At 44.2% G+C, this 27,771-nt stretch overlaps 1 protein-coding gene across 1 annotated transcript in view; it reads right to left on the reverse strand.

Moving 5' to 3' along the window:
• Nucleotides 1–6,370, reverse strand: part of LOC124042037 (gelsolin-like) — a 37,052-nt gene extending 30,682 nt beyond the window's left edge. Inside the window, exon 1 of the mRNA XM_046360313.1 lies at nucleotides 6,226–6,370. The gene's annotated coding sequence lies outside the window, so the exon portion shown is untranslated. The remainder of the gene's footprint in view (nucleotides 1–6,225) is intronic.
• Nucleotides 6,371–27,771: the final 21,401 nt, after the last annotated feature.

The raw sequence follows: 27,771 nt of genomic DNA on the forward strand, positions 1-27,771 counted from the left end.
GCATTTTCTGCACACACGCCACAAACAGAGTCGCTTGAGGTATGTAAACGCACATTTGGACAAGCCAGCTTAATTTTGGAATAAGGTGCTGTGGACTGATGAAACAAATATTGCATTATTTGGTCATAACAAGGGATGTTATGCATGGCGGCAAAAGAACACAGCGTTCCAAGAAAAACACTTGCTACCCACAGTCAAATTTGGTGGGGGTTCCACCATGCTGTGGGGCTGTGTGGCCAGTGCCGGTACTGGGAATCTTGTTAAAGTTGAGGGTCGCATGGATTTCACTCTATATCAGCAGATTCTTGGGAATAATGTTGAAGAATCAGTCACAAAGTCGAAGTTACGCCGGGGCTGGATATTTCAATAAGACAACGACAACAAAACACTGCTCAATATCTACTCTGGCATTTATGCAGAGGAACAAGTACAATGTTCTGGAATGGCCATCCCAGTCCCCAGACCTGAATATCATTGAGAATCTGTGGGATGATTTGAAGCGGGCTGTTCATGCTCGGCAACCATCAAACCTAACTGAACTGGAGATGTTTTGTAAGGAGGAATGGTCCTAAATACCTTCATCCATAATCCAGACACTCATTAGAGGCTATGGGAAGCATCTAAAGGCTGTTATTTTAGTAAATGGAGGCTCTACTAAATATTGATGTGATTTTTCTATTGGCGTGCCCAAATTTCTGCACCTGTCTAATTTTGTTTAGATGCATATTGCACATTTTCTGTTAATCCAATAAACCTCCTTTCACTACTGAAATATTTCTGTGTCCCTCAGTTATTTGATAGATCAAAATGAAATTGCTGATCCAAACACCCAATTATTTATAAATGGAAATCATGGAAATTATCAGGGGTGCCCAAACTTTTTCATACGACTGTAAGACAGTTAAATTGCCGAACCTAGCGTTAGGGCTGGAAAATGCTAACGAAACGAAATACATAACGAAATTGAAAACTAACATGCGTTTACACTAGTGCCGCCTTAATGCCAGCCGAAAATAGAGCTCCATGTGTCATGTAACCTATGACTGTAGCCTATGAATTATTGGTTCAAAACTACTGTACCTTCTGTTTGTGTATAAACTTGACTCGTTTCAGGAAACTAGGTGTATGTCACGCGTCACTACTTCACAGGAGAGGCATTTGAATGTAAACATTTTTTTTTTTATCAAAATGCGTATTTTGGGGGGACATGATTGGCTGAGATAATGGATGGGCTGGACTTGCCAATAGATGAGTTCGGATTCGTCTGTCATGTAGCACGCTTCTTTCTGTCTATAACATGAGCTGCTCAGTATGTGTAGGTAATCCTTTCTTTTTTGAAAGATTCCACGAAGAACTGCATAAGTGTTGATAATGTTCCACTTTCTGGAGGACCAAGTTTTGAAATCAGTGGAATGCCAGGTGGAAGCAGTATGATAGCTAAGGAGATGGAGAAAATTCTGGCGTTTGATTGCAAATAATGTGAAGGGAGTCAAAAAGAGAACACACAGAAGAAGTCTGTTGTATAACACACCTGTGTCCAGATTACATCTTCAAACTAAGGGCAACCATGGCATCCGCAACACAGACGGAGAACCATTCATCAATGTATACGGGTAAGAGAGTCTAGCTAGCTACATTTTCAGATATTATACATTTCTAATTGTTTTTTTGTTGTTTTTTTACCCCCTTTTCCTCCCCAATTTTGTGGTATCCAATTGGTAGTTAGTCTTGTCTCATCACTGCAACTCCCGTACGGACTCGGGAGAGGCGAAGGTCGTGAGCCGTGCATCCTACGAAACACAACCCAACCAAGCCGCACTGCTTCTTGACACAATGCCCACTTAACCCGGAAGCCAGCCGCACCAATGTGTTGGAGGAAACACTGTGCACCTGGCGACCGTGTCAGCGTGCACTGCACCCGGCCCACGGGAGTTGCTAGTGTACGATGGGACAAGGACATTCCTGCCGGCCAAACCCTCCTATAATCCGGACGACGCTGGGCCCATTGTGTGCCGCCCCATGGGTCTCCCAGTCGCGTCTGGTTGCGACAGAGCCTAGACTCGAACCCAGAAACTCTAGTGGCACAGCCTTAGACCACTGCACCACTCTGGAGGTTCGATACGTTTCTAATTCTGTCAGAAAGTCATTTTCATTTTAGTTACAAGTTAAAGCATACTGTTAGCTGGCTGGCTCACTAGCTAACATTACGGGTATGATCTGTGTAATAATATTATTTATAGTTATAGCCTAATGTGAACTAGCTAACATTGAACCTAGCTATACTGAACAAAATTATAAACACAACATGTCGGCCCCATGTTTCATGAGCTGAACGTTAGATAGCTCGAAACGAACCAAAACATTGTTTAGAGAGTTGCTTTTAGTTGCCTGGTTTGCAAGATTGACATATACTAAATTCATTTTTAAACTGATGGGTTAATAAGTGTCAAAATACACCTGGTATGCTATTTTGGCTGCTGATGTCATGATCCTGTCGTTTTTGTGTTTATACTTTTTCATAACGGCAAGGACAAGTTTGACGTCGACAATAGAATGTTGATGTTGTCACTGCGACAACTGTCTACAGACATGACAATAGAATGTTGATGTTGTCACTGCGACAACTGTCTACAGACATGACAATAGAATGTTGATGTTGTCACCGTGACAACTGTCTACAGACATGACAATAGAATGTTGATGTTGTCACCGTGACAACTGTCTACAGACATGACAATAGAATGTTGATGTTGTCACCGAGATAACTGTCTACAGACATGACAATAGAATGTTGATGTTGTCACCGTGACAACTGTCTACAGACATGTCAATAGACATAGTATAAACCAGCCTTCAGTCTTGAAATCTTTGGTTATTTAGTACACTACTGTACTCACTCTGTATAGCACATGGCATCACGTGAATCCTTAAAGAGATGGTTGGAGCTAAGGCTTAAGAGGGTGAGAATGATCTTGAATGGGAGTAGACAAAGAGGAGCTCTCCAGTAGGTGCACCAAAACATTCAAGTGCCATTTTCTCAAAAGTGGGGTTACAAGTGTCAAGAATTACTTGAATTACTTTCCCATTGATCCTTAAATGTAGTGTATGATATACCATTTTCTAGTTCTGAGTCTCCACTTTTATCCAATGTAAAAAACCCAAGTTCAAATTTTGTTACGTAAGGTCAAACCGGTCAATGATCATACAAAATAAACATTTTATACATAACTTCAGACTACTGGCACAGATCAAAAATAGTTCAACTAACATTGTACTATTTGTCGTCACTCATTCAGTCAATATATTCAATATAATGTAGTGTATGGGTCGGGAAACTTTGACTTTTAAATTTGTATTAACCTATGGAGGAAACCCCTGAATCTGACACTGACCGACCTAGATTGAGAGATTATGTAGGGATTATGCCAACTACAGATTATGTAGCTCCTTTCCCAGAACCAAGATTTGCTACCACAAGCCCACGGTGTAATATTGTGTTGACATAACCGTGGCTTCGGTATGCTTTCTTGACTTTTAAATGACACAGGGAAGATGAGGGAGATTTAAACAGAAAATAGAAGCAAGGATAACATTTTATGTGCCTAGCAATTCTGAATCAAATCAAATCTAATTGTATTTGTCACATGCGCCGAATACAACAGGTGTAGACCTTTCCGTGAAATGCTTACTTACAAGCCCTTAACCAACAACGCAGTTTAAGAAATAGAGTTAATAAAATATTTACTAAATAAACTAAAGTAAAAAAATCTAATCAATCAAAAAGCAACACAATAAATGTAAATAACAACAACAAGACTTTATACAGGGTCTACCAGTACTGAGTCAATGTGCAGGGGTACAGGTTAGTCCAGGTCATTTGTAAAGTGACTATACATAGATAATAAACAGAGAGTAGCAGCAGTGTAAAAACAAAGGGCGGAGGGGGGGGGGGGTCAATGTAAATAGTCTGGGTGGCCTTTTGATTAGTTGTTCAGCAGTCTTGTGGCTTGGGGGTAGAAGCTGTTAAGGAGCCTTTTGGTCCTAGGCGATCCAGTACCGCTTACCGTGCGGTAGTAGAGAGAACAGTTTATGACCTGGGTGACTGGGTTCTTTGACAATTTTTGGGGTCTTCCTCTGACACCGCCTAGTATATAGGTCCTGGATGTCAGGAAGCTTGGCAAACTGCTTCTAAAACCACTGTTTCTAATGATGCCTACTACTATAACAAATCAGCAGAAGTGATATTATTATATGATAACAGCGGGTGACTCATTAGCTTACAAACCTTAGCCAACTGTGCTGCCTGTGAATTAACTAGCTCTCTGGTTCTGCTCTAACTGAGATAGATCCTCATCTATCTTTGCACTCAATCAACAACATACCCTTGAGACAATGTAAATGTGTTAGTTGAGATAGTTATCATATCTACTGAAATAAAATGTGGTGACACCACACGGTAGCCTAGCGCGTTGGGCCAGTAACCGGAAGCTCGCTGTTTCGAATACCCGAGCCGACAAGGTGAAGAAAATGTGTTGATGTGCCCTGAGCAAGACACTTAACCCTAATTTACTCCTGGGGTGCTGTACTACTATGGCTGACCCTGTAACACAACACATTTCACTGCACCTATCCAGTGTGTGACAATAAAAGATAAACAAATTTATGACCAAATATTTAAATACCTTTCTCTCTCACACAGACCAACACACACGCTTGTCTTTTCATTTCCACGTGGGGATAATCCAATAATGTACAGTGCATTCAGAAAGTATTCAGACTCCCTTGACTTTTTCCACATTTTGTTACGTTACAGTCTTGGATTAAATAGTTTTTTCACCCTCTTCAATCTACATACAATACCCCATAATGACAAAGAAAAAACAGGTTTTTAGACATTTTTGCACTGCTGGATTGTTGATGCTATATGTATTGGCCAATGAGAGATGTTTCAGACACCAGTCTGACACTCCCCAGAAGGAGCATAGGAATGAATGGAATTCTGTATTTAAAGCTGCAATAAGTAATTGTATATATTTTCTTCAACCAGACTCAAATAGAAATGTGTGTTATAGATCTGCCATTCTCATTGAAAGCAAGTCTAAGAAGCAGTAGCACTGTTCTTTTTGTGCTATTTCTATGCTTCCCATTCTTAAATTTGGTTTTTTTGCATTTTTTACTTTCAGGTTTTGTACACCAGCTTCAAAAACTGCAAAGACAATATTTTTGGTTATGGAAAATATACTTCACAGCGGTTTAGATGGTACAATGATTCTCTACACTACACTTTCTTGTTTTGTCACATAAACTGAAATTAAGCAAACTATTATAATTTTTAGCAACCAGGAAATTTCGGAGTGATTTCTGCATAGTGTATCTTTAAGTATTTTTGTTGTTTGTTGTGGAAAAAAATGATACTTTAAGGAACATGTTTTTAGTATTTATTTTCATGTTTTATTTTGATGTTTACCTCACATAATATAACTTAAAAGTATGCATTAAGGTGTCTGTAATAAGGTGTCAGTACACATTTTCACAACGGTGGGGGAGTGCCAAAATGCAGACGGGAGGCTTCAAAACAGCGCCCCATATATATACTCTATAACTCATCTGGTGTACTAGTATAGGTCTATAAAATAAATCACTGGCATAATCTGATGCATATAATAATGAATCTGGTGCACTTCGAACTTAATGGTGACATTTTTCCATCTTCGCAGGGAACATAACAGAATAGGCTAGCCTGTGCCCCCAAATGGCCTGGCTGTGCTGGGAAATGTTATCAAGCCGAGTAGTATAAATGATCCCATGCACAACTCTCAATATGATACGCCTATCTACACTTCATTGATAAAGATGGTCAAATAAAGGCATTTGTTTGGCTATTAGTCAACTGCGTAAAGAGTTGAAGAGAATGTTACAGTCGATCTCTGTTCAGATTTAAAACAGGAATAGACCGAATTCACAGTCGGTCACACACATCTGGATATGAAATCACTTGGAACTTTGGGCAAATTTTTGAATAATTAAATCCAAACTTCAACAGTGTCTACGATTGCGCACGATCATTTAGACGAAGCTCGATAAACGTTTGGGCGTAATAAAGTTTCCATACAGACCATTGGAGATTCAAACAAGTCTCGCAACTGTAATAAAATGCATTGCAACAAAGAATCAAAATGCACCAAATTATAATAGAAAATTAATTAGTATCAAAAAGTAACTCACGGTTTGACAGATGTGTAATGGAAAATGAGACAATGGGTGCAAAGTGAGCAGAAACAGATGTGGACGCGAATACAACTTCTTAAAACGCCTGTTCATTGCTTGTTGAGTGTTCAGCCCTTATGGGTTTGACATTGAAGCAACGCATTGATTGGTCGACAATCAAAGCCATGAAAAAAAGAGCTGTACAGAAAATCGAATGAAAGGTAATTCGTCACATGCTTCGTAAACAACAGGTGTGGACTAACAGTGAAACGCTTACTTATGGGCCGTTCCCAACAATGCAGAGAGAAAGAAAATAATAGAAAAGTAAAACATAATAATAGAAGTAATAATAGACACACAATGAGCGACCATAACTTGGCTATATACACGCGGTATCAGTACCGATTCGATGTGCAGGAGTATGAGGTAAATGAGGTAGACGTGCATATAAGTAGGAATAAAGGGACAGATAGTAAAGTGTAGTAGCAGCATATTTGATGATGAACAGTTGGCCAAAAAAAGGTGTCAATGCAGATAGTTAAATAGTTAACCAAATAGCTACCTGAACTAACTATTTAGCAGTCTTATTATGGCTTGGGGAAGAAGCTGTTCAGGGTTCTGTTGGTTCCAGACTTGGTACATCGGTACCACTTGCCGTGATTTGGGTGACTGAAGTCTTTGATCATTTTTAGGGCCTTCCTCTGACACGTACAGTATAGAGGTTGTGGATGGCAGGGATCTCGGCCCCAGTGATGTACTGGGCCATTCACACTACCCTCTGTAGCGCCGTGTGGTCGGATGACAAGCAGATGCTCTCAATGGTGCAGCCGCATAACTTTTTGAGGATCTGAGAGCCCATGCCTCCTGACGAGGAAGGGGCATGGTCGTGTCCTCTTCACGACTGTGCTATGGTGTTTGGACCATGATAGATCCTTAATGATGTGAACACCAAGGAAGTTGAAGCTCTCGACCCGTTCCACTACAGCCGCGTCAATGTGAATGAGGTCCGTTTCCTGTAGTCCACGACCAGCTCCTTTGTTTTGCTGATGTTGAGGGAGAGGTTGTAGAAAACTGTACATCAATGACTATAGACAAATTGGCCTCTTGGGTTCGACCATAATGTAACATAGTAAGGCAGTGCATACAGTAGCCTACAGTAGGCTGTGTTCATGTCCTGTAGGATTCATAGTCTACTTACCTTCTTGCACACCCACGCAGGCAGGCACACATACACACACACACACACACACACACACACACACACACACACACACACACACACACACACACACACACACACACACACACACACACACACACACACACACACACACACACACACACACACATACATACACACACAGAGAGAGAGAGGCTGCAGCCAATCATTTCCATCGATAAATGGTCAGGTAAGGTCAGAAATTAATAAGCAAGTCTCGTTCTGTAACATATTGACTTAAGTGACTTGCTGCTCTCTGGTTACGGCCAGCTGAAACATCACTACAAGCTAAACATTCTTATTTTGAGAGAATAAAAGTATTCATGATGTCATGTGCTACCTCCAGCTCCTGGTCAAATCAAATACAATTGTATTGGTTGCTTACACATATTTTACGAATGTTATCGCCGGTGTAGCGTCATTTTTACAAACATTATTGGGCACAGACAACTGCACAAAGGGCAAGAAGGTAGAGACAACAATACATCACACAAAGCAGCCACAACTTTCAGTAAGAGTGTCCATGATTGAGTCTTTGAATGAAGAGACAGATAAAACTGTCCAGTTTGAGTGTTTGTTGCAGCTCATTCCAGTCGCTAGCTGCAGCGACCTGAAAAGACGAGCGACCCAGGGATGTGTGTGCTTTGGGGACCTTTAACAGAATGTGACTGGCAGAACGGGTGTTGTATGTGGAGGATGAGGGCTGCAGTAGATATCTCAGATAGGGGGGAGTGAGGCCTAAGAGAGTTTTATAAATAAGCATCAACCAGTGGGTCTTGTGACTGGTATACAGATATTACCAGTTTACAGAGGAGTATAGAATGCAGTGATGTGTCCTATAAGAAGCATTGGTGGTGAATCTGATGGCCAAATGGTAAAGAACATCTAGCTGCTCGAGAGCACCCTTACCTGCCAATCTATAAATTATGTTTCTGTAATCTAGCATGGGTAGGATGGTGATCTGAATCAGGGTTAGTTTGGCACCTGGGATGAAAGAGGAGGGATTACGATAGAGGAAACCAAGTCTAGATTTAACTTTAGCCTGCTGCTTTGATATGTGCTGAGAGAAGGACAGTGCACCATCTAGCCATACTCCCCAGTACTTGTATGAGGTGACTACCTCAAGCTCTAAACCCTCAGAGGTAGTAATAACACCTGTGGGAAGAGGGGCATTCTTACCAAAACACAAGACCTTTGTTTTGGAGGTGTTCAGAACAAGTTTAAGGGTAGAGAAATCTTGTTAGACACTAAGAAATCTTTGTTGTATAGCATTTAACACAAAATCCAGGGGAGGGCCAGCTGAGTATAAGATTGTATCATCTGCATATAAATAGATGAGTTTTCTACTGCCTGAGCTATGTTGTTGATGTAAATTACGAAGAGCGTGGGGCCTAGGATAGAATACAGTATATACAGTGGGGACAACAAGTATTTGATAACCTGTAAATCGGCTGTTATGCAGGTGAGTGAGGACCCAAAAGCGATATAACGGAAACAGAGTCTTTTAATGTCCAAACAGGGAAAACATAAATCCTCAATCATTACAGGGGAAGTCCAAACAGGGAAAACACAAATCCTCTAGTTTAACAGGAGAGTCCCCCTTCTAGTTGTTGAGGAGAGTGGCAGGGATAGCGGCAACAGACTGCAGGTCCCTTCGGGTAGGCGCGGGCCGTAGAGGATAGAGACACCTGCTCACACGTAGTATCTGATGACGAGGCAGAATACAACTAGACGGAACAAAAGCAAAGCAAACAGCAAACAAGAATCCGACAAGGACAGAAGCAGAAACAGAGAGAGAAATAGAGACTTAATCAGAGGGCAAAATAGGGGACAGGTGTGAAAGAGTAAACGAGGTCGTTAGGAGAATGAAGAACAGCTGGGAGCAGGAACGGAACGATAGAGAGAGAGAGGAATAGAGAGAGAGAAAGAAACCTAATAAGACCAGCAGGGGGAAACGAAGAGAAGAGAAAGCACAGGGACATGACATGACAATACAATACATGACATCGGCAGTGTTTCCTACTTACAAAGCATGTAGAGGTCTATAATTTTTATCATATGTACACTCCAACTGTGAGAGACGGAATCTAAAACAAAAATCCAGAAAATCACATTGTATGATTTTTAAGTAATTAATTTGCATTTTATTGCATGACATAAGTATTTGATCAGGCTAGGAGTTAGGGTCAAGTTAGGGTTAAGGTTAAGTTTACGAGTTAAGTTAAAGGGTTAGGGGAAGGGTTAGCTAAAATGGTTAGGGATAGCTAACATGCTAAGTACTTGCAAAGTAGCTAAAAAGTATTAAGTAGGTATTTAGCTAAAATGTTAAAGTTGTCCGTGATGAGATTCAAACTCGCAACCTTTGGGTTGCTAGACTTTTGCGTTTTATGCACACCATCCACCCTACTTTCATTTTTGCCTTAAGTAACAATTTGTCTTATGTAAACATACCAAACGTAATATATCATACTAATTTGAGTGTCCCGGATTTACATGTATTATGTTACGTCTAGTCTATTAGACCAGGCTGGTCTCTAAGGTGCAGGGTAGAGTACCAGGTGGTAGCCGGCTAGCAACAGTGACTAAAGTTCAGCATTGTCTCCGTCTTCTAGATGGTAGCGGGGTGAACAGGCTGTTGCTCGGGTGGCTGAGGTCCTTGATAATCTTCTTGGTATCTGTAGACGTTTGTGAGGGTCTTAGGGGCCCAGACACATTTCTTCAGCCTCCTGAGGTTAAAGAGATGCTGCTGCTCCTTCTTCACCACACTGTCTGTGTGGATGGACCATTTCAGCTTGTCAGTGATGTGCACGCCAAGGCTTTTCACCCTCTCCACTTTCGGCCCTGTCGATGCACCACTGCCATGGCCTTCCCCTCCTCCCTGCAGGCTGTCTTGTCGTTGTTTGTAATTAGGCAAGCCTACCACACTGGTGCAGTGTCTAGGCTGTGTTTGACTGTCTAAAGGCCTGCAGAATAGAAGTAGCCTAACATATTAGCTGGGACATTTGGAGAATTCTCCACACAATAACTAGTTCAGTTCATTAAACAAAACTCAGCAACCATTTGTTATGCAGGTGAATGAGGACCCAAAAGCGACTTAGCGAAAACAGTCTTTATTCCAGTAAATGGCAAAAGTAATAATCCTGGAAAACTCAAGACGAAAACAAAACAGGAAAAAACTTAAATCCACTCGTAGTAACGAGGACAGACTGGAGACTCGACCATTGACTGCAGGTTGCTTCGGGAAGGCACCGACCGTAGCAGACTAAGACACCTGCTCACACGCAGCATCTGAAGGAGACAAGACACGACAGGGCGAGACAAGGACACAGCACAGTGAACATCATACAAGGATCCGACAAGGACAGAAGTGGAAAACAAGGGGAGAAATAGGGACTCTAATCAGAGGACAAAATAGGGGACAGGTGTGAAAAGACTAAATGAGTGAGTTAGGAGAATGAGGAACAGCTGGGAGCAGGAACGGAACGATAGAGAGAAGAGAGAGAGGGAGGGGAGAGAGAGGGATAGAAAAAGGGAACGAACCTAATAAGACCAGCAGGGGAAACGAACAGAAGGGAAAGCACAAGGACAAGACAATATATGACAAAACATGACAGTACCCCCCCACTCACCGAGCACCTCCTGGCGCACTCGAGGAGGAATCCTGGCGGCAACGGAGGAAATCATCAATCAGCGAACGGTCCAGCACGTCCCGAGATGGAACCCAACTCCTCTCCTCAGGACCGTAACCCTCCCAATCCACTAAGTACTGGTGACCACGTCCCCGAGAACGCATGTCCATGATCCTACGTACCTTGTAAATAGGTGCGCCCTCGACAAGGACGGGGGGTGGAGGGAAGACGAACGGGGTGCGAAGAAAGGGCTTGACACAGGAGACATGGAAGACAGGATGGACGCGACGAAGATGTCGCGGAAGAAGCAGTCGCACAGCGACAGGATTGACGACCTGGGAGACACGGAACGGACCAATGAACCGCGGAGTCAACTTACGAGAAGCTGTCGTAAGGGGAAGGTTACGAGTGGAAAGCCACACTCTCTGGCCGCGACAATACCTAGGACTCTTAATCCTACGTTTATTGGCGGCTCTCACAGTCTGCGCCCTGTAACGGCAAAGTGCAGACCTCACCCTCCTCCAGGTGCGCTCACAACGTTGGACAAACGCCTGAGCGGAGGGAACGCTGGACTCGGCGAGCTGGGACGAGAACAGAGGAGGCTGGTAACCCAGACTACTCTGAAACGGAGATAGCCCGGTAGCAGACGAAGGAAGCGAGTTGTGAGCGTATTCTGCCCAGGGGAGCTGTTCTGCCCAAGACGCAGGGTTTCTAAAAGAAAGGCTGCGTAGTATGCGACCAATCGTCTGATTGGCCCTTTCTGCTTGACCGTTAGACTGGGGATGAAAACCGGAAGAGAGACTGACGGAAGCACCAATCAAACGACAGAACTCCCTCCAAAACTGTGACGTGAATTGCGGACCTCTGTCTGAAACGGCGTCTAACGGGAGGCCATGAATTCTGAACACATTCTCGATGATGATTTGTGCCGTCTCCTTAGCGGAAGGAAGCTTAGCGAGGGGAATGAAATGTGCCGCCTTAGAGAACCTATCGACAACCGTAAGAATCACAGTCTTCCCCGCAGACGAAGGCAGACCGGTAATGAAGGCGATGTGAGACCATGGTCGAAAAGGAATGGGAAGCGGTCTGAGACGACCGGCAGGAGGAGAGTTACCTGACTTAGTCTGCGCGCAGTCCGAACAAGCAGCCACGAAACGGAGCGTGTCACGCTCCTGAGTAGGCCACCAAAAGCTCTGGCGAATAGAAGCAAGTGTACCTCGAACGCCGGGATGGCCAGCTAACTTGGCAGAGTGAGCCCACTGAAGAACAGCCAGACGAGTAGAAACAGGAACGAAAAGAAGGTTACTAGGACAAGCGCGCGGCGACGCAGTGTGAGTGAGTGCTTGCTTAACCTGTCTCTCAATTCCCCAGACTGTCAACCCGACAACACGCCCATAAGGAAGAATCCCCTCGGGATCGGTAGAAGCCACAGAAGAACTAAAGAGATGGGATAAGGCATCAGGCTTAGTGTTCTTATTACCCGGGCGATAAGAAATCACAAACTCGAAACGAGCGAAAAACAACGCCCAACGAGCTTGACGTGCATTAAGTCGTTTGGCAGAACGGATGTACTCAAGGTTCTTATGGTCAGTCCAAACGACAAAAGGAACGGTCGCCCCCTCCAACCACTGTCGCCATTCGCCTAGGGCTAAGCGGATGGCGAGCAGTTCGCGGTTACCCACATCATAGTTGCGTTCCGATGGCGACAGGCGATGAGAAAAATAAGCGCAAGGATGGACGTTATCGTCAGACTGGAAGCGCTGGGATAGAATGGCTCCCACGCCCACCTCTGAAGCGTCAACCTCGACAATGAATTGTTTAGTGACGTCAGGAGTAACGAGGATAGGAGCGGACGTAAAACGCTTCTTGAGGAGATCAAAAGCTCCCTGGGCGGAACCGGACCACTTAAAGCACGTCTTGACAGAAGTAAGAGCTGTGAGAGGGGCAGCAACTTGACCGAAATTACGAATGAAACGCCGATAGAAATTAGCGAAACCTAGAAAGCGCTGCAACTCGACACGTGACCTTGGAACGGGCCAATCACTGACAGCTTGGACCTTAGCGGGATCCATCTGAATGCCTTCAGCGGAAATAACAGAACCGAGAAAAGTGACAGAGGAGACATGAAAGGCGCACTTCTCAGCCTTCACGTAGAGACAATTCTCTAAAAGGCGTTGGAGTACACGTCGAACGTGCTGAACATGAATCTCGAGTGACGGTGAAAAAATCAGGATATCGTCAAGGTAGACAAAAACAAAGATGTTCAGCATGTCTCTCAGTACATCATTAACTAATGCCTGAAAAACAGCTGGAGCATTAGCGAGACCAAACGGCAGAACCCGGTACTCAAAATGCCCTAACGGAGTGTTAAACGCCGTTTTCCACTCGTCCCCCTCTCTGATGCGCACGAGATGGTAAGCATTACGAAGGTCCAACTTAGTAAAGAACCTGGCTCCCTGCAGAATCTCGAAGGCTGATGACATAAGGGGAAGCGGATAACGATTCTTAACCGTTATGTCATTCAGCCCTCGATAATCCACGCAGGGGCGCAGAGTACCGTCCTTCTTCTTAACAAAAAAAAACCCCGCTCCAGCAGGAGAGGAAGAAGGCACTACGGTGCCGGCGTCAAGAGAAACAGACAAATAATCCTCGAGAGCCTTACGTTCGGGAGCCGACAGAGAGTATAGTCTACCCCGAGGGGGAGTGGTCCCCGGAAGGAGATCAATACTACAATCATACGACCGGTGAGGAGGAATGTCATGTTTCCGAGCTCATGCTTCGTCCATAAAACAACCCTCAGCCCCAGAGTCTATCAAGGCACTGCATGAAGCAGCCGAACCGGTCCAGCGTAGATGGACCGACATAGTAGTACAGGATCTAGATGGAGAGACCTGAGTAGTAGCGCTCACCAGTAGCCCTCCGCTTACTGATGAGCTCTGGCTTTTACTGGACATGAATTGACAAAATGTCCAGCCAAACCGCAATAGAGGCACAGGCGGTTGGTGATCCTCCGTTCCCTCTCCTTAGTCGAGATGCGAATACCTCCCAGCTGCATGGGCTCAGTCTCTGAGCCGGAGGGAGGAGATGGTTGAGGAGAGGAGATGGTTGCGATGCGGAGAGGGGGAACACCGTTAACGCGAGCTCTCTTCCACGAGCTCGGTGACGAAGATCTACCCGTCGTTCTATGCGGATGGCGAGTGCAATCAAAGAGTCCACACTGGAAGGAACCTCCCGGGAGAGAATCTCATCCTTAACCTCTGCGTGGAGTCCCTCCAGAAAACGAGCGAGCAGCGCCGGCTCGTTCCAGTCACTAGAGGCAGCAAGAGTGCGAAACTCTATAGAGTAATCCGTTATGGATCGATCACCTTGACATAGGGAAGCCAGGGCCCTAGAAGCCTCCCTACCAAAAACTGAACGATCAAAAACCTGTATCATCTCCTCTTTAAAGTTCAGGTAATTGTTAGAACAATCAGCCCTTGCCTCCCAGATAGCTGTGCCCCACTCTCGAGCCCGGCCAGTAAGGAGTGAAATGACGTAAGCAATCCGAGCTCTCTCTCTAGAGTATGTGTTGGGTTGGAGAGAGAACACAATATCACACTGGGTGAGAAAGGAGCGGCACTCAGTGGGCTGCCCGGAGTAACAAGGTGGGTTATTAACCCTAGGTTCCGGAGACTCGGCAGACCAGGAAGTAGCTGGTGGCACGAGACGAAGACTCTGAAACTGTCCAGAGAGGTCGGAAACCTGAGCGGCCAGGGTCTCAACGGCATGACGAGCAGCAGACAATTCCTGCTCGTGTCTGCCGAGCATAGCTCCCTGGATCTCGACGGCAGTGTTACGAGAATCCGTAGTCGCTGGGTCCATTCTTGGTCGGATCCTTCTGTAATGCAGGTGAATGAGGACCCAAAAGCGACTTAGCGAAAACAGAGTCTTTATTCCAGTAAATGGCAAAAGTAATAATCCTGGAAAACTCAAGACGAAAACAAAACAGGAAAAAACTTAAATCCACTCGTAGTAACGAGGACAGACTGGAGACTCGACCATTGACTGCAGGTTGCTTCGGGAAGGCACCGACCGTAGCAGACTAAGACACCTGCTCACACACAGCATCTGAAGGAGACAAGACACGACAGGGCGAGACAAGGACACAGCACAGTGAACATCATACAAGGATCCGACAAGGACAGAAGTGGAAAACAAGGGGAGAAATAGGGACTCTAATCAGAGGACAAAATAGGGGACAGGTGTGAAAAGACTAAATGAGTGAGTTAGGAGAATGAGGAACAGCTGGGAGCAGGAACGGAACGATAGAGAGAAGAGAGAGAGGGAGGGGGAGAGAGAGGGATAGAAAAAGGGAACGAACCTAATAAGACCAGCAGGGGGAAACGAACAGAAGGGAAAGCACAAGGACAAGACAATATATGACAAAACATGACACCATTACCCCAACTAAAGCCCAAAGGCATGTTACCAGTTCACACCCACTGACACTCCCTCTCACAGTAAAGAGATGTTTACACACTCTTAAGATTCCATATGTCCACACTAGAAGTGAGTAATGTGGAATAGATGTGCCCCGTGCTGGTTAGGACTACATTGAAGTGTTATATACTTGTGAATGAAGGTATACAACTCACAGGAGAAGCAAACTCATACAAAACCATGTTAAACTGAAACACATGCTATGGGAAAGCAGTTGGTCAATGCCAGTACGAGTGTTTGGTTTCAGTGCCCTCCCACTGGGCACAGACGTCAGTTCAACATCTAGTTTGGATTTATTGTATATGTGGTTGAGTTGTCAACTAATGTGAATTCAACGTGAAATCAACAACAAAAAATGTCACCGTGATTCAAACCATTTTCACCCAGCGGGCTGGCTCAACTTAAAGACTTTCCTCTCAAAATGGCCTCTGAAGGCCTTACTGTTCAATTTAGATTTTATTTCTGAAAAACAACTGTTCCCTTCTTAAAGATCTGAACTGCAGCAATTTACAGTTAGTCTGATATAAACCCCCTCTGAAGTAAAACATGAAACAGACGATGTGACTTTAGAAATGCTGCAAAATAGTAATATGTTTTTATGGAAGTTTGATAGAATGATAACTGGTAAGTATGCAAATGTGATTGTTTCAATGAAGAAAAACAAAACAGTCCATTTCCTTGACTGAATGACAACATGGTTCACCTACATCATAAAATATGCATCTGCTATACACATAGATATTGATAGCAATCTAATATTACCAACTATGCAAGATGTGGAATAAGACATGAACAACCAGGCAATGAAAGAAGGCACTAAGTGTGTTGTAGTCAACAGAAACGACACAAAAGCCGGGAAGACTCCACAGTAGGTCAACATGTGACAACTTAACATCTCAAAACATGGCCGACCCAGGAGCACACACACACACACTTCAGTTCGCTCCTCTAGCAGACAGACACCCAATGTATTTGTGACATCTCTACCAAGACCAATAACACACTCTCAGGCATAGCAAACAGGAACCCTTTATGATGTCACAACATCTGTTGCCACGGTGCCCACAGAGGACCTTTTCCTTACATGGTCAGTTTACATTTACATTTTACATTTAAGTAATTTAGCAGACGCTCTTATCCAGAGCGACTTACAAATTGGTGCATTCACCTTATGACATCCAGTGGAACAGCCACTTTACAATAGTGCATCTAAATAATTTTAAGGGGGGGGGGGGGTGAGAAGGATTACTTTATCCTATCCTAAGTATTCCTTAAAGAGGTGGGGTTTCAGGTGTCTCCGGAAGGTGGTGATTGACTCCGCTGTCCTGGCGTCGTGAGGGAGTTTGTTCCACCATTGGGGAGCCAGAGCAGCGAACAGTTTTGACTGGGCTGAGCGGGAACTGTACTTCCTCAGTGGTAGGGAGACGAGCAGGCCAGAGGTGGATGAACGCAGTGCCCTTATTTGGGTGTAGGGCCTGATCAGAGCCTGGAGGTACTGAGGTGCCGTTCCCCTCACAGCTCCGTAGGCAAGCACCATGGTCTTGTAGCGGATGCGAGCTTCAACTGGAAGCCAGTGGAGAGAGCGGAGGAGCGGGGTGACGTGAGAGAACTTGGGAAGGTTGAACACTAGACGGGCTGCGGCGTTCTGGATGAGTTGTAGGGGTTTAATGGCACAGGCAGGGAGCCCAGCCAACAGCGAGTTGCAGTAATCCAGACGGGAGATGACAAGTGCCTGGATTAGGACCTGCGCCGCTTCCTGTGTGAGGCAGGGTCGTACTCTGCGGATGTTGTAGAGCATGAACCTACAGGAACGTGCCACCGTCTTGATGTTAGTTGAGAACGACAGGGTGTTGTCCAGGATCACGCCAAGGTTCTTAGCGCTCTGGGAGGAGGACACAATGGAGTTGTCAACCGTGATGGCGAGATCATGGAACGGGCAGTCCTTCCAGTTTGACCAGGAGTGTTGTTTAAAGACCAGAGGGCTGTAGGGCTAGGAGAACTGGGGGAGAGATAAGGACCACTACCATCCTACGTTTCCATTGAGTCCATGTTCCAGACAGTGTGAGAATGTTGTATGCACGTTGTGGGGACATTGTAAGAGCCTCCATTGTGTGAAGGCTTTGATAACATTTTCAGACAGGCGGGCGCTTGGCTGTACTCTTAGCTGTCAGATAAACACGGTGTATATCTCAATTCATGGGATCTACAAAGTGTCAAAAGCGTTCGACAGGGTTGCTGGCCCATGTTGACTCCAATGCTTCTCACACCTGTGTCAAGTTGGCTGGATGTCCTTTGGGTGGTGGACCATTCTTGATACACACGGGAAACTGTTGAGCTTGAAAAACTCAGCAGCTTTGCAGTTCTTGACACACTTAAAACCGGTGCGCTTGGCACCTACTACAATACCCTGTTCAAAGGCACTTCAATCTTTTCTCTAACCCATTCACCTTCTGAATGGCACACATACACAATCCATGTCTCAATTGTCTGAAGGCTTAAAAAACCTTATTTAATCTGTCTCCTCCCCTTCATCTACACTGACTGAAGTGGATTTAAGTGACATCAATGAGGGATCATAGCTTTCACCTGGTTTGTCTAAGTCATAGAAAGAGTTTCTCTCTCTCTCTCCCCCCTACAAATAAACAAATTAACCAGAATGTTTCCCTCATAAAATAATATATTTTAAGTCACTGGGTTTAGAGAAGTAAAAATAATAGTGAAGTATTATTTTAGGGATACCTCTGAAACCTGCGATTTAACATAGACCTACAGGCTGCATCTGCACCACATGCCAGTACAACCACATCCTCTTTACTGATAGCTGCACACGCACATCCTCAACCTCAGTGTTTCATGATGGTGTGTGAGAGAGAGAACCAACAGTACATTGACACATCACTAAACAGCTTGGTTAGGAATAGCTTGAAGAAAAAACACACTGCATTTATTTTTGAATAACCTTCAGATACAATGGTACAGGCAGACAGTGGGTGGAGTCTGTGCAAACACATACAGGGAGACACACATACACATAGCTTTCACCTGGATTCATCTGGTTAGTCTAAGTCATAGAAAGAGAAAGAGTTCCTAATGTTTTGTACACTCAGTGTAGAAAGCTTGGCTCCTTCAACAATGGCTATGGAGAGCTGTGTGAAGTTGGGATGGCGCCATCTTTGACGGCTTGAGTAGTATTTGTCATTGTCAAATACAAAAGTCAATTCTTAGTCATTTCTGACCTTTGAAGAAAACAAAACCTACAGAGAATGTTTGGATCGTATGGACATGTCCAGAGCCTAAATGCTCTTTCTATGGCCCCTAAATAGTGCTCATCACTGAAGGGTTCAAGACGAGGCTAGTACATTTAGTTTGAAAGAGTATTTTTCTCTTCATATCACACATTGTGACATCCATAGTAAGAAGAATACAGATGTATAAAAGAATGGTGTCAAATCAAATGTATTTATAAAGCCCTTCGTACATCAGCTGATATCTCAAAGTGCTGTACAGAAACCCAGCCTAAAAGCCCAAAGAGCAAGCAATGCAGGTGTAGAAGCACGGTGGCTAGGAAAATCTCCCTAGAAAGGCCAAAACCTAGGAAGAAACCAGGCTATGTGGGGTGGCCAGTCCTCTTCTGCCTGTGCCGTGTGGAGATTATAACAGAACATGGCTAAGATGTTCAAATGTTCATAAATGACCAGCATGGTCAAATAATAATAATCACAGGCAGAACAGTTGAAACTGGAGCAGCAGCACGGCCAGGTGGACTGGGGACAGCAAGGAGTCATCATGCCCGGTAGTCCTGAGGCATGGTCCTAGGGCTCAGGTCCTCCGAGAGAGAGAAAGAAAGAGAGAATTAGAGAGAGCATACTTAAATTCACACAGGACACCGGATAGGACAGGAGAAGTACTCCAGATATAACAAACTGACCCTAGCCCCCTGACACATAAACTACTGCAGCATAAATACTGGAGGCTGAGACAGGAGGGCTCAGGAGACACTGTGGCCCCATCCGATGACACCCCCCGAACAGAGCCAAACAGGAAGGATATAACCTGAAGAGGTTCTTCTTGTTTTCATTGTTGTGTCTCATAACGAGGACAACCGATGCCAGCTGTCGTGAGATGGCGTGTGGCACAGAAACCACTCACACTTCACACTCTCGCTCTTTCGCTTCTACCTCAAATCACACTGGGCCCTTCACCCTACATTAACCTAACCACTGTACCCAAGCATAATCAACTGACTATACAAGCTCAAATCAATAGGCTAATATTTTCCTACAATATATAGCTACGCTGGTTCAAAGTGTCTGAAATGTGACAGTTACAGTACATAGTCAAAGAATGACAACAGTAGGAAGGAAGTCAAAAGAGAAGACAATGACAATGGTTTATCTTCTACAAAAAACAAGTTAACCAGAATGTTTTCCTCATAAAATAATATATTTTAAGTCACTGGGTTTAGAGAAGTAAAAAATAATAGTGAAGTATTATTTTAGGGATACCTCTGAAACCTGCGATTCAATATAGACCTACAGGCTGCATCTGCACCACATGCCAGTACAACCACATCCTCTTTACTAATAGCTGCACACGCACATCCTCAACCTCAGTGTTTGATGATGGTGTGTGAGAGAGAGGGGGAGAGAGAACCAACAGTACATTGACACATCACTAAACAGCTTGGTTAGGGATAGCATGAAGAAAAAAATGTGAGCCAAATTTTTTTTTTTCTGCACACCATTTTCCAAACTAAGATGCACCAATTTAAACGCTTTTACATTACTAACATGTTAGTCACTGGAACACATAGTAACATGGGCCAGTTCTACTGCTTTTCACCTCAGTCACTTCACACCTTTAGAAGAAAACAAAACCTACAGAGAGTGTTTGGATCGTATGGACATGTCCAGAGCCTAAATGCTCTTTCTATGGCCCCTAAATAGTGCTCATCACTGAAGGGTTCAAGACGAGGCTAGTACATTTAGTTTGAACGGGTATTTTTCTCTTCATATCACACATATCACACATATCACATATATCACACAAATCAAATCAAATCAAATCAAATTGTATTTGTCACATACACATGGTTAGCAGATGTTAATGCGAGTGTAGCGAAATGCTTGTGCATTGTGACATCCACAGTAAGACGAATTCAGATATATAAAACAATGGTGTCAACAACTGAAGAGGTTCTTCTTGTTTAGAGTTGTTGTTTTCACTGTGGTGCCTCATAACCAGGACAACTGGTGCCAGCTGTGGTGAGACGGCGTGTGGCACACACTTCTTTCTCTCACTTCTACCTCAAATCACCCTGGGCCCTGCACTAACATCAACCTAACCTTATTTAAGGTAATATCTTATGTTTTTCTTGTCTATAACTGTTCTGTACTTTGTCATGTATTTGTACTTTTATGGGGATCCTAGGAAGAGTAGCTGCTGCATGTGCAGTAGCTAATGGGGATCCTAGGAAGAGTAGCTGCTGCATGTGTAGTAGCTAATGGGGATCCTAGGAAGAGTAGCTGCTGCATGTGCAGTAGCTAATGGGGATCCTAGGAAGAGTAGCTGCTGCATGTGCAGTAGCTAATGGGGATCCTAGGAAGAGTAGCTGCTGCATGTGCAGTAGCTAATGGGGATCCTAGGAAGAGTAGCTGCATCATGTGCAGTAGCTCAATGGGGATCCTAGGAAGAGTAGCTGCATCATGTGCAGTAGCTCAAGGGGATCCTAGGAAGAGTAGCTGCTGCATGTGCAGTAGCTAATGGGGATCCTAGGAAGAGTAGCTGCTGCATGTGTAGTAGCTAATGGGGATCCTAGGAAGAGTAGCCGCCGCATGTGCAGTAGCTAATGGGGATCCTAGGAAGAGTAGCTGCATCATGTGGAGTAGCTAATGGGGATCCTAGGAAGAGTAGCCGCCGCATGTGCAGTAGCTAATGGGGATCCTAGGAAGAGTAGCTGCTGAATGTGCAGTAGCTAATGGGGATCCTAGGAAGAGTAGCTGCTGAATGTGCAGTAGCTAATGGGGATCCTAGGAAGAGTAGCTGCTGCATGTGCAGTAGCTAATGGGGATCCTAGGAAGAGTAGCTGCTGCATGTGCAGTAGCTAATGGGGATCCTAGGAAGAGTAGCTGCTGCATGTGCAGTAGCTAATGGGGATCCTAGGAAGAGTAGCTGCTGCATGTGCAGTAGCTAATGGGGATCCTAGGAAGAGTAGCTGCTGCATGTGCAGTAGCTAATGGGGATCCTAGGAAGAGTAGCTGCTGCATGTGCAGTAGCTAATGGGGATCCTAGGAAGAGTAGCTGCTGCATGTGCAGTAGCTAATGGGGATCCTAATAAACCATACAAGCTCAAACAAAAGGGCTCATTATTTCCTACAATATATTGGTTCAAACTGTCTCTGAAACGTAACAGATACAGTACATACATGGTCATCCTCAACCTTTGTGATCCCTGATGGTGACAGGGGGGGGCAGAGAGAGAAAGAGAGACACAGAGAGACAGAGCGAGAGAGAGACAGCAACACTGTATACTGTATATGCATAATGACATTTGAAATGTCTTCTTTTTGAACTTGTGGAATGTTTACTATTCATTTTTGTTTATCTATTTCACTTGCTTTGTTAATGTAAACAAATGCTTCCCATGCCAATAAAGCCCCTTAAATTTAAATTGAGAGAGAGAAAGAAAAAGAAGGGGAGGATAAGAAAGAGAGACAAAAAGAGAGCAATAATATGACATTTGAAATGTCTATGTCTATGTCAGACATTTCTATACAAATACAGTACAAATACACATCACTAAACAGCTTGATCAGGGATAACTTGAGGGGGAGAAAACACTGCATTTATTTTTGTATAACTTTCAGATACAATGGTACAGGCAGACAGTGGGGGGAGTCTGTGCAAACACATACAGGAAGACACACATACACACGCATGCACACACAAACAGTCACACAGGCATGCTGGCAGACTTTCACACACACAATGTACGTTTATTGCTCTTAGTAAGCAGCAAACCCTCAGCAGGCCTGTCTGTTCTTTCCAGACAGCTTTGTGTGTAGCATACTGTCTCCAAATAGAAAACCCACACCAAGTATTGTGTTCCCTGTAGTGGCAGCCTGCGGTGTGTGTGTCTGTGTTTCAAATCATGTTTGCCTGTCATGCCTTGACACGATAATCTTGATCTGTATTTCATTGGGCTTGTTAACCTAGCTTGGGCTTGTTAACCTAGCTTGGGCTTGTTTACCTAGCTTGGGCTTGTTTACCTAGCTTGGGCTTGTAAACCTAGCCTGGGCTTGTAAACCTAGCTTGGGCTTGTAAACCTAGCTTGGGCTTGTTAACCTAGGGTCATAAATAGCAGGTTTCAACTTTAATTCAGTCAAATCTACCTTTTCCTCAGTAAAAAATTAAGTATGCATATTAATTAAATTAGTGACTATTAGTGACAATCATGCAGCTGATGATCTTAGTGAAAATATATAACTTCACTAGTTTTAACTTACCCTCGTTTCTAACTTGAGTACAGAACATTTGTCTTTACCCCACGCATTTCATCTCTGAGTCCTAAAACTATCCAAATTCTACACTACTTGTTCCTTGCTATGTAAACCCCTCTCCTAGTGCCAATTCCAAATGAGAACGTTGGGCTATCGTTTGGACCACTAATTTCTCCCTAGGGCTGGCAAGTTACCTTCTTCCCCTGGCAACATGACTGTACAGTTCTGCACACAGATGCCAAAATCATCAAAGTGAAGTTCAGGTCAAAAGTTTTCTACTAAAATTGATTCATTCATTTGAATTGAAAATATAACATAAATATTTTTAAAAATCAGCAAAAAAAGAAAACTGCTCTTTTTCAAGACCCTGTCTTTCAAAGATATTTCTTAAAAATCAAAATAACTTTACATATCTTCACTGTAAAGGGTTTAATCACCGTTTCCCATGCTTGTTCAATGAACCATAAACAATTAATGAGCATGCACCTGTGGAAAGGTCGTTAAGACACTAACAGCTTACAGATGATAGGCAATTAAGGTCCGAGTTAAGAAAACTTAGGACACTAAAGGCGCCTATCTACTGACTGAAAAACACCAAAAGAAAGATGCCCAGGGTCCCTGCTCATCTGCGTGAACGTGCCTTAGGCATGCTGCAAGGAGGCATGAGGACTGCAGATGTGGCCAGTGCAATAAATTGCAATGTCCGTACTGTGAGACGCCCAAGACAGTGCTACAGGGAGACAGGACGGACAGCTGATCCTTCTCACAGTGGCAGACCACGTGTAACAACACCTGCACAGGATCGGTACATCCGAACATCACACCTGCGGGACAGGTACAGGATGGCAACAACAACTGGCCGAGTTACAGCAGAAACGCACAATCCCTCCATCAGTGCTTAGACTGTCCGCAATAGGCTGAGAGAGGTTGGACTGAGGGTTTGCAGGCACCTTGTAAGGCAGGCTATAAATGCGAATCCGACCATGACCCCTGGTGAGACAAAACCGCGACTCGTCATTGAAGAGCACTTTTTGCCAGTCCTGTCTGGTCCAGCGATGGTGGGTTTGTGCCTTGCAGGCTCATCCTGACATGACCCTCCAGCATGACAATGCCACCAGCCATACTGCTCGTTCTGTGCGTGATTTCCTGCAAGACAGGAATATCAGTGTTCTGCCATGGCCACGAAGTGCCCGGATCTGAATCCCATTGAGCACGTCTGGGACCTGTTGGATAAGAGGATGAGGGTTAGGACCATTCCCCCCCAGAAATGTCCAGGAACTTGCAGGTGCCTTGGTGGAAGAGTAGGGTAACATCTCACAGCAAGAACTGGCAAATCTGGTGCAGTCCATGAGGAGGAGATGCACTGCAGTACTTAATGCAGCCACAGACTGTTCCTTCTTATTTTGACCCCCCCTTGTTCAGAGACACATTCTTCCATTTTTGTCAGTCACATGTCTGTGGAACTTGTTCAGTTGTTGAATCTTGTTATGTTCATACAAACATTTACACATGTTAAGTTTGCTGAAAATAAACAGTTGACAGTGAGAGGATGTTTCTTTTCTACTATACTACACCAACATACCTACTATACTACCCCCAAACATACCTACTATACTACCCCCCAACATACCTACTATACTACCCCCCAAACATACCTACTATACTACCCCCCAAACATACCTACTATACTACCCCCTATACAACCCCCCAAACATACCTACTATACTACCCCCAACATACCTACTATACAACCCCCCAACATACCTACTATACAACCCCCCAACATACCTACTATACAACCCCCAACATACCTACTATACAACCCCCAACATACCTACTATACAACCCCCAACATACCTACTATACAACCCCCAACATATCTACTATACAACCTCCCCAACATACCTACTATACAACCCCCAACATACCTACTATACAACCCCCAAACATACCTACTATACTACCCCCAAACATACCTACAATACTACCCCCAAACATACCTACTATACTACCCCCAACATACCTACTATACTACCCCCAAACATACCTACTATACAACCCCCAACATACCTACTATACAACCCCCAACATACCTACTATACAACCCCCAACATACCTACTATACAACCCCCCAAACATATCTACTATACTACCCCCAAACATACCTACTATACTACCCCCAAACATACCTACTATACTACCCCCAACATACCTACTATACTACCCCCAAACATACCTACTATACTACCCCCAAACATACCTACTATACTACCCCCAACATACCTACTATACCACCCCCTACAAAGCTACTATACTACCCCCAAACATACCTACTATACTACCCCCAACATACGTACTATACAACCCCCCAACATACCTACTATACAACCCCCAACATACCTACTATACAACCCCCAACATACCTACTATACAACCCCCAACATACCTACTATACAACCCCCAACATACCTACTATACAACCCCCCAACATACCTACTATACAACCCCCAACATATCTACTATACAACCCCCAACATACCTACTATACAACCCCCAACATACCTACTATACAACCCCCCAACATACCTACTATACAACCCCCAACATACCTACTATACAACCCCCAACATACCTACTATACAACCCCCCAACATACCTACTATACAACCCCCAACATACCTACTATACAACCCCCAACATACCTACTATACAACCCCCAACATACCTACTATACAACCCCCAACATACCTACTATACAACCCCCCAACATACCTACTATACAACCCCCAACATACCTACTATACAACCCCCAACATACCTACTATACAACCCCCAACATACCTACTATACAACCCCCAACATACCTACTATACAACCCCCAACATACCTACTATACAACCCCCCAACATACCTACTATACAACCCCCAACATACCTACTATACAACCCCCAACATACCTACTATACAACCCCCCAACATACCTACTATACAACCCCCAACATACCTACTATACAACCCCCAACATACCTACTATACAACCCCCCAACATACCTACTATACAACCCCCCAACATACCTACTATACAACCCCCAACATACCTACTATACAACCCCCAACATACCTACTATACAACCCCCAACATACCTACTATACAACCCCCAACATACCTACTATACAACCCCCAACATACCTACTATACAACCCCCAACATACCTACTATACAACCCCCCAACATACCTACTATACAACCCCCAACATACCTACTATACAACCCCCAACATACCTACTATACAACCCCCAACATACCTACTATACAACCCCCAACATACCTACTATACAACCCCCAACATACCTACTATACGGAAACTCTGGCATCTTTCTAGATCTCCAACCTGAAGATCACCGTCGTCATGATTTGACCTCACCCCCCCCCCTTCAGGGTGGACACATTCATCTTTGGAATAAAACGTATACATATACACTACCCTTGTATCATGTCAATGATGATCGCCGGAGATGACCACGTGACCATAATGACACAGTTGAGATGTAAGCCAACTACTGGAGTGAAATAAACACTAAGAATTATTATTTCTGGGTTAATGTTAACTAGCTGGTGAGAATGTGTGACCTGAATTAATTCTCTACACTGTCTTACTTCATGGAAATGTAACATGCCATCCATTTACTTGAAAAAATATATATATATTCAACAGCAAGATGACATACTGGAATCAAAACAAAAGTGCCAATGTGAAGAAAATAAATAAATAATGATATCAGTAGGCTTTTAGATATTTATTATTTGGCTGAAGAAGCCTGCCCAAAGCCAGTAGAAAACATAAAGATCCAGGGGTCTAACACTGGAACAACATACACACACAAGCATTTCACTACACCCGCAATAACATACGCTAAATGTGTATGTGACCAATAAAGTTTGATACAGAAGAAAAGCTTAAAATAACTTTTTTTAAATAAAGAGGTATCAACGTCAAGACCCAACTCCACTGCCTCAAGGGGAAAAATGGCATTTTCTGAGAATAACAAAACACATCCAACAGCAAGAGGCATTAACTGCTTGAACTGGAGAACAAGAGCACCTCCTCCCAGCTGCCCACTGCACTGAGGCTAGGTAACACGGTCACCACCGATAAATCCATGATTATCGAAAACTTCAACAAACATTTCTCAACGGCTGGCCATGCCTTCCGCCTGGCTACTCCAACCTCGGCCAACAGCTCCGCCCCCCCCCCGCGCAGCTACTCGCCCAAGCCTCTCCAAGTTCTCCTTTACCCAAATCCAGGTAGCAGATGTTCTGAAAGAGCTGCAAAACCTGGACCCATACACAAATCAGCTGGGCTTAACAATCTGGACCCTCTATTTCTGAAACTATCCACCGCCATTGTCGCAACCCCTATTACCAGCCTGTTCAACCTCTTTCATATCGTCTGAGATCCCCAAGGATTGGAAAGCTGCCGCAGTCATCCCCCTCTTCAAAGGGGGAGACACCCTGGACCCAAACTGTTACAGACCTATATCCATCCTGCCTTGCCTATCTAAGGTCTTCGAAAGCCAAGTCAACAAACAGGTCACTGACCATCTCGAATCCCACCGTACCTTCTCCACAGTGCAATCTGGTTTCCGAGCCGGTCACGGGTGCACCTCAGCCACGCTCAAGGTACTAAACGATATCATAACCGCCATCGATAAAAGAAAATACTGTGCAGCAGTCTTC

Source organism: Oncorhynchus gorbuscha, linkage group LG08, assembly GCF_021184085.1.
Source record: "Oncorhynchus gorbuscha isolate QuinsamMale2020 ecotype Even-year linkage group LG08, OgorEven_v1.0, whole genome shotgun sequence".
NCBI lineage: Eukaryota > Metazoa > Chordata > Actinopteri > Salmoniformes > Salmonidae > Oncorhynchus > Oncorhynchus gorbuscha.